At 46.4% G+C, this 17,592-nt stretch overlaps 1 protein-coding gene across 1 annotated transcript in view; it reads left to right on the top strand.

Annotated features, from left to right (window-relative positions):
- The window catches only part of tmem132e (transmembrane protein 132E), a 1,606,823-nt gene that overhangs the window by 1,481,806 nt on the left and 107,425 nt on the right, over positions 1 to 17,592 (top strand). The gene's annotated exons all lie outside the window — the stretch shown is intronic.

The following is a 17,592-nucleotide window of genomic DNA, read 5'->3' as shown; positions in this document are numbered from 1 at the left end:
GGAACAGTCGCTTTGGAATGCTGAAAGGGGAGGGGAAAATGTGTTTGGTTGTGGCATTGTGCTGGAGGTGCCGGAAATGGCAGAAGATGATCCGTTGAATGTGGAGGCTAGTAGGGTGGAAGGTGAGGACAAGGGGAATCCTATCGTGGTTCTGGGAGGGAGGGGAAGGGGCGAGGGCAGAAGTGCAGGAAATGGGACGGCCACGGTCGCGGGCCCTATCAACCATGGTGAAGGGAAATCCTCAATTGAGGAAAAAGGAAGACGTAGTGTAAGGTGGCATCGTTAGAACAGATGCAATGGAGACGGAGAAACTGGGAGAATTGAATGGAATCCGACAGGAAGCAAGGTAGGAGGAAATGTAATCAAGGTAGCTGTGGGAGTCAGTGGACTTATAGTAGATATTGGTTGCCAGCCTATCCCCAGACATGGAGATAGAGAAGTTGAGGAAGGGAAGGGAAGAGTTGGAGATGGATCCTGTGAAGGTGAGGGAGAGGTGGAAATTAGAAGCAAAGTTGATGAAATTTGGCAGTTCGGGGTGAGAGCAGGAAACGGCACATTCATCAATGAACCGGAAAAAGAGGAGTTGGAGGGGTCCTGACTAGGACTGGAAACAAGAATGTTCCACGTATCCCACAAAAAAGAAGGCATAGCTAGGACTCATGTGGGTTCCTATAGCAACACCTTTTATTTGGCAGAAGTGAGTGGAGTCAAAGGAGAAGTTGTTCATAAAGTCATAGGGCTCGATTTTAATAGCCCTGAGGAGGTGGGTTTGGAGGCGGGTCTGTTGGGAAAATCGGGAAAAATGGCTTCAGACACCCAGCCCGCCTCCATCCCGCCCCCACCTGATTTTCCTGAGTGTCTGTTTGTTTAGCTGCTCCCAAACTGACCCGACTGGAACCGGTGGGACAGGTAGTTAAGACAGTTAACAGCCTGTTAACTGCCTTGCTAATCCTATTTTCATAGTGGTTTCCCATTTTCCTGCTTCTGGCTCCTGCTTCCCGACTAGTCAGAAACAGGCCAGGTTCAAGGAGACGAGTTGCTGGAGGACATGATTTGTATGCATTGGTGGAGGGCTTTAAAAGCGCCCCTGAAACATGGCTGACATTCAAATGCAACAACTTTGCTGTTATAGGTATGGGATAACATTTTGCACATCTACTGACCTTCTGACTGTTCAAGCTGACACACATCTGCAGTGTGTCATGAATGGAAATATTTCAGGCCACTTCGACTGTGTGCTTGCAAGATTGTTACCTCAAATGAAATCTATAGCAAGGGGATGGGAAACATTTATGCCACCTCAACCTGGTCATAATCGGGGGAGTAGCAGCCGCGTGGCTCACCACATATCTTCCTGGGAAGAGGAGGAGGAGGAGGACAAGGGAGCCTTGCATGCCCTGTTGTGACCAATGCAGCATCCCTCCAGTTCACTGCTGCCTGTCAAGCAGGGTATGCACACTGCCATGTCACATTAGCATAAGCTATCTCTTCGACCATAGGTGGCCACCATATGGCTCTGAAATTACAGGCGACACTTGTCCAACGTCATCTCTGCTGTACCCTCTTATTTCCTATCACTTTTACCATCAGCATTACAAATGCAAGCCGCCCTGAGCCCTCAATGCACTTTTGCCATTTCCCAGAACACAGGTCACACAATCAACTGTTTGACATAATTAATCTTTTAACACATGACAAAATATACCAGCAAGAGTCAAAAAAAAAAGAAACATCACCCAAGTGAGTCCCCTTGTGACTATAGGTGCTTAATCTTTCTCTTACGCCTGCTTCTATGTGGTGCTTCCCCTGTGGCTTCAGCAGGTGTAGAGGCACCTTGCTGACTAGGATGCTGCGCCTGTTTAGACACCTTTGGCGGGCGTCCTCTGGGTTTGGGAGCCTGGGAGGGCTCTTCAACAGTCTGCTCTTCCTGCGGCTGTGCAGGGGCTGAAACGGCCATCTCAGTTGTCTCTGCAATGTGGGTTTCTGACTGACGGTTCCGCAGTGGCATGATCGTGCGAGCGCTTTGAGAGGAGCCCACACTTCCTTCTGTCCTGCCAATAACATCCCTCTCATGGGTCAGCCGCACCTCAGTGCTGGCAAGTGGCAGGAGAGCACCTTGCTGCACTCCAGGGAGGCCATGAGGACCCGTATCTGCACTGGCAGTCCTCCTCAAAAGGACGTCCGTGAAGCTCTGGTCTCTCTGCTCAATAGCTGCCCATCGCTCCTCCAGAGTTGTCATTCTATTCTGAACAGTCACCATGTTTTCCTAACTTATTTCCTCCATGGCTGTAGCCATCCTTTCCACTGAGGTAGCCATCCTTTCCACAGAGGTAGCCATCCTTTCCACGGAGGTTGCCATCCTATCCATGGTGGTGTGTTCATGCGCCATTGCCTCCACTACGGCTGTGCTGATGTTAGAGATGGACTCCTCCATTCTCTCCACACTCACACTAACCCTGGAGACAAACCCTTCCAGAGACACCTGCACTTGTTCCTGTATTTCACGAATCGCTCTTTTTCTAGATGGCCCCAGAGGCACAGCATCTGCATGCAGCTCAGCAGAGCTAGGAGAGTCCTGCGACCTCCGTAGAGGACTCTCCACTGCTGTCACTGTCTCCACCATCTGCTGATGCTCATTTGTGCGCTGTGATAGACCAGGTAGCAACACTACTCTAAATCGCGATAGCCCCACCGAGGTGTGCGTTGCTGCACTGGTGCTGGGTGCGCTGAGTCCTAGTGACACTGGTCCCTCAGAGGTTTCAGGTTCCTCTGAGGAGATGTCCGGCTCTTTGTCCTGGATCGTGGGGAGGGGGGCACTCGATGCTCCTGTGGGAGACTAAAGGCTTGATTTAGACATCTGATATTGATGTAGCAGACATATCCTTTTGAGCAGATGATAAAAAGCGATTCTCTGTGAACCTCATATTTCATTGCTTTCTGAGAGGGATGAAACTCTATTATATCACCAGCTTCCTCTAGTGTGCCCTTCTCTCCATCGCCCACTTCCAGGTCCTCGCCACCCCCAACAATCTCGTTTGCTGCCTCCTCAGCACTGGTCAATGTTGCAAGGGTAGGTGTTCCTCCTCCAGTCCAGTCAGTGCTCTCTCCCTCTTATTGTGGGCTATCTTTTCCTGCAAGGAGGGATACAAGTGGTGTTTCAGCCACAGTGATGGAGTTAGTGTGATTAGTCCCTACCATAGAAGCTTCGTGAGACGAAGATGGGGTAAGGTGCCAGGAGGAAGGTAGCTCCCTGTGCGTTATTAGTTGTTGTCACTGTATGACACTGAGAGCGAATCTAAAGGATGTATGGACAGGATGTGAAGTGATTCAGTGCAGAGACAGTGATGGATAGGTAAGGGTGCAAGGGAAGTAAGAGTAAGGTGGGATGTGAAGGAGGAGGCTTACAACGCAGAGTGCTGGTGATAAGAAGAGAAGGGAAACAGATGAAGGCAAGTGAGATGGGATACTCACTTTTGATGTTCTCACAAGGTCATTAAACCTTTTGCGGCACTAGATCCATGGGCAGACACGGTGGCATAGTGGTTAGCACTGTTGCCTCACAGCGCCAGGGACCCGGGTTCGAATCCGGCCTCGGGCGACTGTCTGGGTGGAGTTTGCACATTCTCCCCGTGTTTGCGTGGGTTTCCTCCGGGTGCTCCGGTTTCCTCCCACAGTCCAAAGATGTGCGGGCTAGGTTGATTGGCTATGATAAATTGACCCTTAGTGTTAGGGGGATTAAATACGTGGGGTTACGGGGATAGGGTGGGATATGTGTTGGTGTAGGGGTTACGGGGATCGGGTGGGATATGTGTTGGTGCAGGCTCGATGGGCCGAAAATGGCCTCTATCTGCACTGTGGGGTTTCTGTGATTCTGTGACTGTGCATAAATGGACCTTGCGCTCACCTCCTGAGCAATGCGCAGCCAGGCTGCCTTGGTCTGCTGAGGAGGCTTCCTCTGGCCATCAGGAGGGAAGAGAGTCTCCCTGCGCCCTCTGATAGCATCCACAAGAACATGGAGGGACTCATCATTAAAACGAGGAGCTGCCTTGCCTCTGGAAGAAGTCATAGCTCTTAAAAGAAGTGCAGGAAACCACAATAGAAAGGCTCAGGCTCGATGGCAGCTTTAAAAGCAGCTGCTATTATGACTTCCTCGAGAGCTACAAAGAGTTGTTGAGTTGCACACTGAGAGCCATTTGACCACTGAGCCAGCGCAGGCAGACGATCTTCAGCCTTCTGACCATCACCTTGCTGTTGGTCAGCCTTAACAACAGGGAACCTTCCTGTGGGCACTTATTATGGGGGCTGCATTGGAGGGGAACGTCCTGCTGCTGAATCATCTGGAAAGGGCACTGAGACGCTGGGAGAGGGGGGCGGGCATGGCCAGACGGAGGAGGGCCAACAGACGTTGCCACAGCAGACCTTACGCTGGCAGGGTTTTCCTACATGAACATGTCGGAGGAGCAGTGTGTCAGAAGGCTGCGATTTAGAAAGGAGGTGGTGACTGAGCTGTGCCAGCTGCTTCAGCCAGATCTGCAGCCTCAGATAAGGTGCAGGACAGCTCTGTCGGTGGCTGAGAAGATGCCTGCTGGCCTGAACTTCTACGCGAGCGGCTCTTCTCAGGCTGCGCGTCAGAGGCTGATCAGAAGTAGCTTCTAGGCCCCGCTCACGGAATGCTTGCTGCCATTCCAAGAACAGGAATGGAACCGGTCTGATACCCACAAGCCTGTGAAGGGCAAAATGCATGTAAATAGCAGGCATGGCCATTGTAAATGAAGAAGGTGTTTCATTACACAAAATGTGATTCCTTCAAACATGAGAAAGCTATGGTAACAGAAAGCAAAACGAATACATTGACACATAACTGCCTCTCACACCCGGGAGACTGTCCAAAACATAAATCACATTCCGACCATCTTCCTTGGCCTTGATTCCACTGCGCCAACCAAAGCATCCAATGCCCCATCAGTGAGGCGTTCCGCCCTCTGCCTCACCCTTTCCATGTCTTGCTAGGCTGGTGCGCCACAGGTAGGCTCCCACCGCTTTGAAGGCCTACAAGGCAGTGAGTGTGTCTGGTGATGCCAATTGACCTGCCCCTTTAAGAGCTGGCCGGCGCCAGTGTGTCTCAGGGAAAGTGATTATTGACAGCACCTGCGCTGCGCCCCGCCGCCGTTAAATTGGGTTGCGCCGCCGGGTTAGCGCCTTAAGAGCCTCGTGCAGCGCCTGATTTAGCGCCGCAATCACCCTCAGGGGCGCAACGACCCAATATCGCGCCAGGTGGCGCTAAATCGTGACTGGCGCTAGGCTTTGCGCTTCGCCAGAACTAGCGCCCCAAACGGGGCTATGCCCAATTTCTCCCCCTAAGTGTCTCTGCTTCCACCACTTCCGTTGGCAGCGAGTTCCAGGTCCTCACCACTCGCTGCATAAAAAAGCTTTCCTCACGTCCACCCTGTATCTCTTGCCCAAAACCTTAAATCTGTGTCGCCGAGTCCTTGTACCGTCAACTAATGGGAATAGTCTTTCCCCACCTAGCCTATCCAAACCCGTCATAATCTTGTACACCTCTATCAAATCACCCTTCAACACCTTTGCTCTAATGAAAACAAATCCAGCTTCCCCAACCTGTCCTTGTAGCTAAGATCCTCCATCCCTGGAACCATTCTGGTAAATCTCCTCTGCACCCTCTCAAGGGCCTTCACACCCTTCCTAAAGTGTGGTGGCCAGAACTGGACGCAATACTCCAGTTGTGGCCTAACCAGCGCTTTATAACTTCTCTACTTTTGTACTCAATACCTCTATTTATGAAGCCCAAGATCCCACATGCTTTGCTAACCACTCAATATGTCCTGCCACCTTCAGGGACCTATGCACATTAACTCCCAGGTCCCTCTGTCCCTGCACACTCTTTAAAACAGTGCCATTAAGTATATATTGCCTCTCCCTGTTCCTTCTGCCAAAATGCATCACCTCACACTTCTCTGTATTAAATTCCATCTGCCACTTGTCTGCCCATTCTGTGTCCTGCTGCAGTCATTTGGTATCATCCTCACTGTTTGCCACCCCTCCAAGTTTGGTGTCATTGGCAAAGAACAAGTTCAAGTTCAGCCAGGAAGAGGAGGGTAGTGGTGGTGGATGGGACTAGTTGGGTCTCCATTCAAGGAAGAAGCGAAGGGCCCTCAGACTGTCCTGGTGAGGTTGGAGGTGTACAGGGACTGGACGTCCATGGCGAAAAGGAGACGGTTAGGGCCAGGAAACTGGAAACTGTTACAGTGGCAGAGGGCATTGGAAGAGTCAAGGATTTAGGTCGGAAGAGACTGGGCAAGGGGAGAAAAAGTAAGAGTCTAGATAGGACTGATGCTGTCTGATGACTAAGTGATTTATTATCATACATTACCGACTTGCCTGCTGAGCCAGAGGATCTGGATTCCTGCTTTTAGAAGAAGGGCGTTTTGCAGAGCATCAAATATTGGTGCAGACATTAGAGCGCATGCCAAACAAGGTGCAGCAAAATGCAGCTTTCGTGGAGATGTCCACAAGCCACATCTGCAGTAGCTTGAGGATTTCACTACACTGCAGTTGGCCCATGCGAGACAGTGAGGCCAATCAGAGTGGTTTCCACAGATGCTCAGACTGCTGCTATGGAGGTCCCAAGTGTCAGATTATCAGAACAGTTATCTCTTCTGAGGAAAGATATTTTTAACAATAACATTTTTGATGTATAAATATTAAACTGAATAGTAACCACCCTCAACTTACCTGGTTATAAATAATGCATGGTGTGGAGATGCCGGTGTTGGACTGGGATGGACAAATGTAAGAAGTCACACAACACCAGGTTATAGTCCAACAGTTTTATTTGAAATCACAAGCTTTCGGAGCGCTGCTCCTTCGTCAGGTGGAGTGGATCTCTCCACTCCACCTGACGAAGGAGCGGCGCTCCGAAAGCTTGTGATTTCAAATAAAACTGTTGGACTATAACCTGGTGTTGTGTGACTTCTTACATAAATAATGCAGAAACCTTATTGATATTAGATATGTCACACACAACTACTCTTTTCCACTCCCCTTCTCCGCTGAAGATGTCCATGAGAGCCAGTTGACTTCTAGTACATTAGGATCCCTATATTCACCAACAGTATAAAGATCATATGAAGCAAGGGTGCCTAAACTTTTATTTTCGTGGACCATGTAGGTAGATACCATAAAGCCTTAAGGACCACATAGAGAGGTCTCCGCTGCACAGTGCCAGGACTTCTGTGCATTGGGTGCTGGCTGCACCTGTCGGGCAAACAACAGACTTTGCAGCATTATAGGGGAGAGCCACGTGACCTGACCCAGCCCTTAAGCAACCACTTAAAAGTGAAGTAGCGGCTGGAGCAGGGAGATGTCTTTTAATATTTTTTAACTCTTTTTAACTTTCAATGTTTTAATTTTTTTATATCTTTTGATAGCTTTTATTGTTTTGTTTTACTATTTATCAGCCAGTTTAAAGGCTATATGGAAGGGAGGCAAAAAAGTGGTAGAGGGATAGAAAGTGGAAGCCCAAAAGCAATGTTGGCACATAAAACGGATTCTGAGGGCAACTAGTAACAGGAGCGCATTATGGAAGCAGCTAGATAATTAGTAGAGACGCCAACTGTAAAGTCTGTGGGTTGTGCAGTTAATTACGACACAGACTTCAGGAGTAACATACAACAGGACTTTACTATTCGAAGGTCAGGGCGAATCTGCCCTATAAATCATGCCACAGCACTTATATACCGGTGTGGTCACCGTCGGTATTACCGTATACAGAAGCCAAACAAGTAGTGCCACACCTAAAATAGTTCTCTTAAAGGTGAACGGTTACATACAATAGTCTCTTAAAGGTAGACGGTTACATACACTACAATCCTCCCTTTTTAGCTTACAACATACGTATTCCCCATTAAACATAACATATATTCAACTTCATGTAAAACAATTTACAGATATAGTCTCTGCGGAAAACAGCTCACAGGTTCAGTCTCTGTGGGAACAGTTCACAGATTCAGTCTCTGGTCTTGACTCGGTCCGAACAACATCTCTGTGGTGTAGCCGGTTCACATTGCTAGCGTGACTCATCCAATAGTCTTTCCCTTAACGTAACAGCTTGTACTTCCGTCCTGCTGAACCAGCAGTGCTGACTTTTACAAACAGCTGGACTGCCTTAGTAATTTTTCCCTACTTTCCCAGTAGAAGTGATAATGATTTAGATGGTTATCATCTTCGGCTTCGTCTTTTCCTTTTTTGCTTCTTGGAGACTCTCGGGGCTCCCTTCTCAGCTGCCAGCTGTAGCGCCACCATCTCCCTATGTTCCTTAGACTTTAAGTGCTTCATCCTGATTTCTGCACTTTGGGAGTTTTCATCACAAGCTGGGCAGACCAAGTCCTCGTAATATTCCGTGTCACTCAACAAGTCATGGTAATATTCGGTGTCATCCTGAGCTAGTCTAGCGAGAGGGCCTGCTACTTCTTCCTTACCCAACTGGACGTTAGCCGACTGTTGTTCCCTCCCTAGACATCTTTCCTGAAGGGACTTCTTCATGCGTTCATAGTCATCCCGCTCTTCCTGGGTTTCCTGCAAATCCTTCACTAAGGACCTCATTTGTGATTTCAATACTTCCCCTTCCATCGGGGATTGATTGATCGGGCTATTCAATCCTTCTACTGGAGCAGCTGTTTCAACATTCTGTTGTTCACATAGACGTGATTCAGCGTACTTTTGGCATCCCAGTAAAATCTGTGTTGCAACCTCAGCTATTTCCATAACTTTTGAGAGCTCCGAACTCCTTCCCTTTGAAGATTGAAGCTCGTGTTCAGATTGTTCCCATTGCAGAGTCTTGTCCCTCAGCATATGAAGGAGTTGGCTGACCGTTAACTCTTCCACGGGAACACTGTGGATCAGAGTCTTCTCCATTTCATCCACCTTTTCCTCCAATGCTTTCACCTTCTTTTCCTCTTGTACTTTGGCTTTCAGCGCTCGGAGAAGTTGCGCCTTGATGCTCTCTAGCTCATGTTCAGGGGCCATTCTTACAGTCTCTGTGTTTCTTACAGTTTCCTTTTCTTCCACTGAAAGGATTCCCAGTTGAATCTGTTCTTCAAGTTGTTGAACCTCGGTCATTGCCGCCTCATATTTGTCTTGGGTTTCCTTCAATATTTTTATGAGTTCTTGGACATCTTGTCTTTCATGTTCTGCCATGTCTTTCACCTCTAATTTCTCATCTATGGATGGAACTTCTACCGATGAGTCTGTCTTGGCCTTGAGCTCATCAAGAATTTCCTGCAGCCTTTGGACTTCTTGCTCATGTTCAACCTTTAGTTGCTCATATGCTTCTACTGAAACTAGCTTTTCGGAGGTTGCCGAGTTAACCCCCTCCAGAATTGTGGCCTGGGCCTGTTCATACTGTTCTTTCAACTTCTCACACTCTGCTTGTAAGGAGTCGTAGAGAAGAACTGGAATAAAATCCTGGCTTCCTGAAGATTCCTCTTCATTTGCTTCTTTCGCAATTTTCTGTTGGAGTTCAGCCAAGGCTGCTATGCTATCTGCCTCTCGAAGTCTCACTGCCATCAAATCTTCTTTATTCTTGCAGTCTATCTCAGCCATTTTCCCTTTACTTTCATTTAACTGAGTGAGTAGTCCCTTATTCTGGGCTGAGAGATATTGCACCTTCTCCTGTAGACCATTGCACTCCTTCTCTGTTCGACCTAGCTGGTTACTGCTGATTTGGTTCTGTGTTTCAAGTTCCAACATCCTTTGCTTAGCTTCTTTCAGTTTCGCCCCTATAAGCTCCTCTTGCAACATGGCCACATTATTCTCATCAGGTAAAGAAGTGTTTCTCTTTTCTATGTCCAAGATTTTTTTCTGCATCTCTTTAAGTGCACATTGCGATTCAGCTTCTCTTAACCTTGCCTGCACTAGCTCCGTCTCCAATTGCAGGACAAAATCCTCAGTGTAGCGTGGTTTGCCTTTATGCTGTATCTCTAGATCATGCAAATATTCTAACTCCTGAACATCATAAGGGAGATGTGATCGGTAATTGGTCACGATGGCTCTATGGTCGCTCTCTGCTTGAGCCAGCAGGTTCTGTTGTCTTTCCAGACTCTCCCATTCAGTGTCATAGAACTTTTTCATTGTTTTCATCTCTTGTACGAGACGGTAACTCAATTGTTCTAATTGTTGTCGTACTTTGAGATAACGTTGAGTTCGAGCCCGGTGTTCCTTCGTAATGCATATGTCTGTAACTTGAACAGACTCAGAATTCTCTGTCTTTATACACGCCATCGTTTTTCCAACCTTAGTCAGTGAGTTCATGTTAACCTTGTTTTTCATACTTGGGCTGGACTTATCGTCTTCCGGCTCAGAGTCTGAGCTGCTTGTCTGCACCGAGTCCTCACTCGTCATTGCTTGTAGGTAGTGCCATTCCACGTCTATTTTCTCGATCCACTCCCGTCCTAGAAGTGGTGGTCCTCCCTCAGGTAGTACGTATAAGTTCATTCTTGGGTGTTCTGTACCCCTATCTCTCACCTTGACTCTTATCTTTCCCATGGGGTATACTTTATGCCCCGTGTATGTCTGCAATACGAACTTGGTATCTCTTAAGGGTATATGTGAGAATAGCCTGTGGTAATCCCTTCGATTTATGACTGATACAGCTGATCCAGTGTCCAATTCCATTTTCACTTGGATTCCAGCTATTTTTAGCATGACCCAGATAGTTTGTAGGTCAGCTTCCTTACTCACATTATGAATTCTCAGACTACCCAGCTCCTGGCCGTTTGGGTCTGAGTCTGAATTCTGTTCGTCTGAACTCTTCTCAGCCACCTTGTGTACCTTGTTGTACTTTTCCTGTGATGGCTTCCTTTGGTTGTTGGTCTTCTTCCCTGACCGGCATACCTTAGCGATGTGACCCAGTTTGCCACATTTCCTACATTCCTGGTTCTTAAACCAGCATTGGTTCTGATCGTGTGTTGTCTTCCCACAGCGATAGCATTTTGTTATACTCGAGGTAATTTGGTCCACACCGAGTGCCGCTGCCTTTAGCTGCATTTCCGCAGTTCCTTTCGCTGCGGCTTCGTGCGATGCTGCTATAAGGACAGCCCTGTCAAGTGTAAGGTCGTTCTCTTCGAGTAATCGCTTTTGCGTCCCTTCCTTGGACAGTCCGCATACGAACTTGTCCCGCAATGCCTCTGTCAGATTCCCTTCAAACTGGCAGTATTTCGCTAGTCTACGCAGTTCGACCAAGTATTCCGCGTTGCTTTCGTCTTTCCGTTGCGTTCTCGCATAGAATTTGAATCGTTCAGCCAACATCAACGGTGTGGGGTTCAAGTGATCCTTCAGAACAGCCACTATCTCATCGAAAGTCTGATCCGCCGGTTTAGCTGGTGATAGTAGATGCTTCAAGAGCCCGTATGTCTTTGCGCCCATCGAGTTTAGCAAGGTTATAGCTTTGTCGTCTTCTTCTATTTTGTTGGCCTCACAATAGATCTCAATGCGTTCCACGTACGTGGCCCAGTCTTCTATCTCCGAATTAAAATCGTTGATGTTACCACGCTTAGGCATCTTCCTCTCTTTGGGAACAACACAAGTATTTCTTTAAATTATTATTTCTTTTTTTTTCTAAGATGGCGGTTTTCCCGCGAAAATGGCGGTTTCCCGCTCTTATCTTCTCTCCCCGCCCACTTCAATGGCGGTTTCCCGCTTCTGTCTTCTTCCCCGCCTAATGGCGGCTTCCCGCGTTTCTTCCCTGGCGGGAGGGGTACACTTTCCCCACGGGCGACGGCCGCTGGCTTTCAGGTTCACAGCCTGCGCGTCGGCTTCAAGGCTTTCCCTTTTTTTTTTTATTTTATGGCAGGGCGACCAGCTCTGGGTACCCCGTTGACGGCGAACAGGTTCAGCCGCTGGGCTGGCTCTCGCACAGTTCCCCTTGCTCGGCTCTGTCTCTCTCCCGCTCGCTCGGCTCTACCGGCGCTGGGTACACCCCGTTGACGGAGGACAGTTCAGCCGCTGGACTGGCTCTCGCACAGTTCCCCTTGCTCGGCTCTGCCTCTCTCCGCTCGCTCGGCTCTACCGGCGCTGGTTACACCCCGTTGACAGAGGACAGTTCAGCCGCTGGACTGGCTCTCGCGCAGTCTCTCTTGGTCGGCTCAGCCTCTCCCGCTCGCTCGGACCCCAATCGCGCCTCCCAGCCCTCTCGCAGTCCGGTGCTTCTCTCCCCGGCTGCAGCTGAGTTTCTCTCTTCCCGCGCCTACGCTCCCAGTCGCAGCACTTCGTGGCTTCGGTCACCGCCCGGCTTTTCCCGCCGGTCGCGGTCTCTCACGACGCCGTTGGACCCGACTTTTTGTCCGGCTCCTTTTCCCCCTCGACCGTGGTCGAGTGCCCAGCCCTTATCCTCCGGCTATTCTTTTCACTTTCCCTTACTCACAGTCACCGTGGCAGAAGGGACAGTCAGTGCCTGTTGCTGATGGAAGTTTTTGTCGCTAAAGTCTTCCTCCTTTCTATTGCTGCAGCCTTGAGTTTTCACCCAGCCGAATGACGAGGGCGGTTGCCTCTTTTCGACGCTCTTTCATTGCTTTGAAAATATTGTTGCCGCAGGGTACGATCGGACTCGTCGCCACTGTAAAGTCTGTGGGTTGTGCAGTTAATTACGACACAGACTTCAGGAGTAACATACAACAGGACTTTACTATTCGAAGGTCAGGGCGAATCTGCCCTATAAATCATGCCACAGCACTTATATACCGGTGTGGTCACCGTCGGTATTACCGTATACAGAAGCCAAACAAGTAGTGCCACACCTAAAATAGTTCTCTTAAAGGTGAACGGTTACATACAATAATCTCTTAAAGGTAGACGGTTACATACACTACACCAACCCTAACCACCTGTTTGATGACTGATGAGGTTGGCATGCTCCTGTATCAGTTGAGTACAAGGAGGGCTCTAATGAGCACCCTCCTCACAAGACAGGATGCACCATGCTATGTACAGTTAGGATTAAAAATAGATAAGATGAGTTGGCATACTGCTCAATAGTACTATGTACCAAGTTGATGGTGCAAGATTACATGGTACAAAATGTTGCCTTTTAACCTGTACCATTCACCCATGCCAAACTCTCACACAACCTTATAGCTCTCCTATTCCACACTTCAGAAGGACACATATTCAAGTTGCAACTTACATTGGAAAGCCTTACCAACTCACATCTAGTGGCTTCATACATCAAACCATTGAAATCCAAATAGTCACTTACAGACACCAGATGGGCTTCAAAAATGAACACCCATTGTTGAACTCTTCTTTAGGAAATGCAACAATGCAATGATAGTGGAAAAATGAAAGTCATGCTGACCGACATATTAAGTTTGATCTATGAGCTCGCTCATTAGTTATTATAGCAGTGCTAGCTGACAATGGGCCACTAGTATAATAATTGAGGAAAGTACCATCCCTATGTTGCACTTTGTCTTCAGGTGTACTGCAGATGGCAAAGCTCTGCAGCTGGCAGCTTGCTGACCAAGTGGCAATTAAGGAAGTTGTCCTCAGTCACTGACAGTTAAGTTTGCCAAGAACTGCACATATGGGCTAGGGCCTACAGATTTCCAGCATTCTTCTTTAATTTTGTACCATCCATCCCATGACATATTGTACTTGAGGTATTTTAAAAACAAATTTACCAGTTTGAAAATGTTAGAAGTAAATAAAAAGCCCTCCCAAAAAACTTTCTGAAGTAAATATGAAAAATTGATTATCAAAAATATGGGGAGAAACTTTACTAACAACAATATTGCATTAAAAATATATAAGCCAGCACACATACTGCATTCTGAAACAATGTGCTCTTTTAAATATTTTTTCATGGCCTCACTGAGGTTTGCTCATGACTTTTGAGCAAGTTCTCAGCACCAATGGCATTTTCCATGATATTATACTTCCCCGTGTGCAACGGGACCTCAGCAGGCCTCGGGGACCTGTCCTAGATAATGCAGTGAACCAAGACCTGCAGCACAACAGTGCTACTGGAGCGCAGGAGTGTATTACTGGCATTCATTTCCATATATCTCAGGTTGCTGATGCGAACAGATCTTGGTGTTCCATCTTGGATTTTTTCCAGCAATGAGGCAACAACACTAAGAACCTTTCCAACTCTCTCGATCCATGGAATTCAAGCAGAACAAACCAACAAGTAAGAAATATAAGTACAGATAAGGCTGAGTTGCCTTACCTTCAAGGACTGGACTGTAAGAGCTCACATTTACCCCAACCATACAGTAACATTATTATGGCCCAAATACATAAACTGCTATGGGCAGGGATTATGGCCGAGCAATCGCTTTCACCTAATAATACATGAAAGTCTTCCAGCAGACTCCCCCAGCATTAAAATAGCTGTCGTGCCCACAAGAATGAATAATGGACCCTTAGATGAACCAAAACATCATAATGGAATGGATGCCCTTCTTCACATGAAGAATGATCAAAATTTGATTGATCTCTGGGCAGGAGTGAGAAGACAAAAACCCTGGAGCCATTCAAGAGGCCATTAAATGCTGTGATGGGGAGTATTATAGGTTTCTTTATTAGGTTGAGCTAGATGGGACGAATGGCCTCCTTCATCTGTCCATTTCTACAGTTATTTCTCTCTTTGTCCAACTTAACATGTTAATCTTTACTTGGCTGAGGTGTTTCACTTTCAAGTGTACGAAAGGCAGAGGCTGGCCATTAAGTCAGTGTAGCTTTACAAATACAGCCTCATGTGGCCACTACTGAAGGCTGTACTCCCCAGTGCAAAGGACTAGGCCAACCCTTATAGAAATATATTAACAAAACAATATGATCTGCAAGATGTCAGTGTAATGACAGTGGGGAAATGTTATAGGATTAATATCTTGGGTCACAACACTTTCCAACACAGGAAAGATCATTTGGGATGTCTTCAGTATATATTTATGCAGAATAACGTTTAAGGGAAAAGCTGCATGTAGGGCCTAACAGTCAAATTGCCCAGGAATTAATACAGTTTTATTACAAGTCATGAGCCCTTACAGCATATTAGACTAATTGTATCTGCCCCAGTTGCTGCCATTGTTGAGATCAGTTAACTCAGGACAGATCAGGAATCAAACCTGGGTCTTTCTGACCTTTATGATTTAATATTTCAGTATTCCTCAGGTTATATGGGGAGCTTTGAACATGGTTTCACATCGTCAATCTCTCTTCTACCACATCACTCTACTGATTGAACATCTGCAGGAGTATTTCAGAGTCATGCCATCAGGGTGAAAATCTGCTGATGCAGCCACAGTGCTTAAAAATTACAGCTTGCAGACAAAGCTCATATTTTTCATAACTAACCAGCCAGCTGATTTCAGTACAGAATACCAAATATATAAAATGACCGACATGAGGTTATTTAACAAAGCAGAAAACTTGAAAAACTGGGTTTCGGATAAACAAGCTTAAATACTGAAAAGGATGAAAAACTTCAAAAATATTGCACTTAATACAATATGAATAAAATAAAATGCATTTTTAAAAGTTGCAATGGAACTTTTAATGGAAATAAAAAATAAATGGTCTGTGGCTTTGTAAGGTAAATATGTTTTTGTGTTTATGATGTTGCACATTATCAAAGCAAATAAAATTCAGGATAAACGAACAGATCTCCTGTACGGTAAGTTGGAGGATATGCTGTTTTGTAAGAAGAGGAGCATTGGCTATCAGTGGCGGTGCCAGCGTTCATTTCACTTGCTCACAGACTTCCTGTGGGATTTTACACTGGAACTTGCTGTAATTAATAAGCCATTTCACCACTGTGCCCTCTACAGGGGATCTGGGACCTGTGTGAACAGGGCAAACAACTGTGTATCTTCTTAACCGATTAGATTGAAGAATCGTTAATGAGCGCAGAGTCTGAACCAGGAAGTGTCAGTTAGAATAGTTAATTCAATGTCAAATCAGGTACAGAAAGCAAAATAAAGAGAGGGGAAAAAGATGGGATTAAGAGAGAGACAAGAGAGACAGAAAGAAAAAGAAAAAGTAAAGTTGCTTAAAATTTTTTTTAAATCTCCAATAATAATTAAAATCTGAAGGAATGAGACTCCACGCTTGTAAAAGTTAACTTTCAGTGCCAGAGATGTTGTTTGGCAGTAATTAAGACTTATTATGCCATTAAAAATTTACTTACACTGGAACGGACATGTCCTAACTTGTTCTGACGAGTTAGTATGTATAATTCACATAAGTACAGCAACTTCATACTGTTCCGTGTATTTCAATGCCGAGTCTCTCGGCGAGATACTGTTATTGCTAAGCTTGTGGAGGAGCAGGGCAACTCGAACAGCAACTTCCTGATTTACGCATTTAACTGCACACGTGCTATCCGATTTACACTTTAATAATGATGAGCGCTGTTCGGCTCACTGTTATTTCTGCTGGAAAATCTGGCCCAATGTATTACATTGCTGTTAAAGTGGACTTTTTGGAGAAAACCTGTACATCTTCGGTCGAGTGGGACTTCTGCTGACTACAAGTATGTGCCCTCTGATCCTGGCCGATGTTCTATTCTGAAGGCCATTTTCATTTTTAAGCAGGAACCTACTGGAAAGTCCATGGTGGGGGTGCATAAATTGGTGTTGCGTGGGCGGTGCGCATAAATTGATGTCAATTGGGAAGTGGGGCATAATTTGGTGTCGCGTGGGCAGCAGCCTCTCTGCTGCATTGTAAAAATTTGAAGATTCTGAAAACAGCAGCTTAACCTATTATTGATCGCTCTACTTATAGGCTTTTTGGCCATTTCCATTTTAAATGGCTCTTTCAACACCCATTGCAGCACTGCATGCCAAGGATGATTAAGCGTAAAATGTTGCCTTGGTGAAAATGACAGAAATACATCATCTGACGTATTTTCTATCATTTATATAGCATTACAGTGCACATGCCCATATATCAGACGTGTTGTATGTCCTCTCTCATTCCCAGCAGGAAATCCTGGAAGTGTTGTGGGGGGGTGGGGGGGTGGAATCAAGAAACTGGAGGAGCAGCTCCCAAAGAAGTTTCAATCACCTTCTGCCTGAGTTACAGTACTCCAGGAGGACCAAGCAGACAATCTATGCTGATCTAATTGGTGTGAATAGGCACAACTGAGGACAGTTAGAAGCACTTTACTGTCTCTTTTGGTAACTCATTTTTTTAGATTTTACTAGGTTATTAGTAAACCTGTATTTGTTCAATTGGGATATGTTGCTATTTTATAAATATTAATGCTTGAGCCAAGCAGATAACAATGTGACAGAAACTTGTCATTTGTGTCACTTTCAAGTGCAATTGGCGCAAGACCTTTTAAGTACTACCAGCAGATCTCCCATGGCATTGCTTGAAGAGAGTCAAAGGGTACAATATTTTATCCTATGTAATGTACAACATATTATCAGGCCCAGTGCCCTCACTACAGCAGAAATCCCACATCCCCAATCACAACCTGACTTTGAGCTTCAAGTCCTGAGATTATCTCCTCTGCAGTGACAAAATCAGAATTCCTGGTCATTATTGGTAATCGGCTTAATATCCTTTAAG

Source organism: Somniosus microcephalus, chromosome 22 (genome assembly GCF_052327205.1).
Source record: "Somniosus microcephalus isolate GS21.2 chromosome 22, FLI_Smic_1.0, whole genome shotgun sequence".
NCBI classification, from domain to species: domain Eukaryota; kingdom Metazoa; phylum Chordata; class Chondrichthyes; order Squaliformes; family Somniosidae; genus Somniosus; species Somniosus microcephalus.
Note: the sequence above shows the minus strand (reverse complement) of the source record. Positions and strands in the feature narration are given on the sequence as shown.